The following is a 2,403-nucleotide window of genomic DNA, read 5'->3' on the forward strand; positions in this document are numbered from 1 at the left end:
CATCTGGATGACACATCTCCATGATCATCACAATAGTCACAATGTCTACAGAGCTATCCTTGGTTGTGAAAGGGAAGGAATTGAAAGGGGAAGCAATCTGTCCTAGTATTTTATAATATTTGTACAACTCTTCAAGGGGGTTTGAGATTGAGGATTACTTATGCCAGAGCCATAGTGCTAAAGGTGAGTTTCTATCTTACACAAAAACATTCATGTCCTAGAATACTCAATCATATCCCCTTAAGACAACAATGTAGAATAACTGTATGTAACTGTGATGAATGTTAGCAGACACAATGTTTATAATAGTGCTTTTAAAAAAAACAAAAATAATAACATATTTCTAATGTTTCTTCATTTTTCCCAAAGAATTTTTTTTCAAGATTTATACAGCACTTACAATGTGCTACTATATTAATATCCTTATTTTATAGATAAGGAAACCAAGGCACAAAGACTTTAAATGGTTTATCCAAATTCAAACTAGAAAGTGATAGAGCCAGAATTCTAACCTAACCTCAGAGTTTTTTCTTTAACACTATGCTGTCTTCAACTGCATAAAGGCCAGTATTAACAGTTTCGAGATGACACAATTTCTTCTTGCCCACTCCATCCCAGGCAGTCCAATAAGCAGCATCATATTGAGAAAGGCCAGTATCTAGCAAAAATATAATTTGCTGACTTTCCACTTTCAAAATCAACCAATAGACTAAGCACAGAAAAGGTTACAGCTATAAAATAGAAACTATCAGTCCTGACTACATGAAAGTAGATATACAGGGAGGTAGAAATGGACCACCAAGGAAAGGAATGGGGCATACCCTCCTCTCACAAATTGGGAAGTCAAAAATAGCAGCCTATAGTTGCTGGAACAAGACATAAAAAGTATATTTTCTCTAAAGTTACAAATAAAACCAAATAGAAGTAGTAAAGATGGTGATGTAATTATACTGGGAAGATAGGGAGAAGGGAGTTAGGGGAGAAGTGAGCTACATCCTCAACTTTCATAAGAGAAAATCAATTAATAATGTCTACAATTGATGAATCAAGAAGTAACTCTGTAAACCTTTATTAGACGCATGGAAGTCAATAGCTAAATGGTTCATAAGCGGTTAAAGAGTTGGACAAGGGTAAGAGTCAGCTAAAGACTGTGCCTTTTTATCACTTGCCCTGTTGAACCATTTTTAAACCAGATAAATTAATTACTTTGAATTCATAGATTCATTGCTTAAAAAAGAAAAAAAAAAAGATTTGGTTGCACAAGCTAACATGTAACTCTCTCCACCTTTAACATTTAGATTTCAGAGCTAACTGTGAAGGCTTCTATCCCAAGATGACAAGAAAACTACTGGAAGAGCCTACTTTAGCACAGTCCGGCAATCATTTCTGAGTGAGATCTTCCTCAGCATTCTTTAGAGGAAACGTGACCATTCTTCACTGGTCTAGGTAATTGCTAAGTGTGGTGGCCTATCAGTCTAAATCCACTAGGATACCGCAGAGCCAGCCTTGAGAACATAGACTTATTACTGGCTAAAATATAGTAAAAGCTATCATTCATTACATATATTTGTGTGCAAGATGTTTGTGTGCAAGATGTGCTTTTTATATATCTCATTTACTCTTGTGTTTTAACTGTCATGTATTAACTCTGTGTTTGTATTTATCTCATTTACACTTCACAGCAACCAAGCTGCTATTATATCCATTTTATAGATGAGGTAACTGAGACCTCAGGAGAGGTGAAGTAATTAACCAGATATCATACAGCTAATAAAACTTGGTAGGAATTCAAACTCATTGTTTTAACAACTGCAATCTATCGTCTGCTAATGAGGTATTTCCATCACCTAATGGTAGAAGACGGAGGTGTTATGAATGTTGTGATTTAATATTAGGAGTTTTTATCCTTTTGAATTTATCTAGTTATTTAGAACTGGGTTAGCTTTTCTTTTTTGCCTGAAGAAATAAGGCAATAGCATAGTGACAATGGTCTAGGTTTAAATTCAACTCTACCATTTATACTATGGCCTGGGCAGTTTGCTTAATTTCTCTTAATCCTTTATTTCTTCATTAGTATAATAGAGATTTTTAATTGAACCTACTGCTTAAGGTTATTGAGAGGATAAAATGAAATGTTGTATGAATGTGATGCACTTAGCATAAAGCCTAGCCATGGTGAGTGCTCAAGACATTGATGAAAGACCCCTTAACTTCACCTTTCTTTTTTTTTTTTAATACCACTTCGACAGCTGGGATGGCAGCATGAAGTTAAGATGCTCCATGTATAAAATATTTTAAATTCTATCAATGAAAGCTACTTTTAAAAACCACAAATATATAAAATCACTTACTTTAGCCCTGTGTCAGATTTAAAGCTAATCATCATTCACAGAACCATTCATG

This window comes from Galeopterus variegatus, unplaced genomic scaffold (genome assembly GCF_000696425.1).
Source record: "Galeopterus variegatus unplaced genomic scaffold, G_variegatus-3.0.2 Scaffold513, whole genome shotgun sequence".
In the NCBI taxonomy this organism is placed as follows: Eukaryota; Metazoa; Chordata; class Mammalia; order Dermoptera; family Cynocephalidae; genus Galeopterus; species Galeopterus variegatus.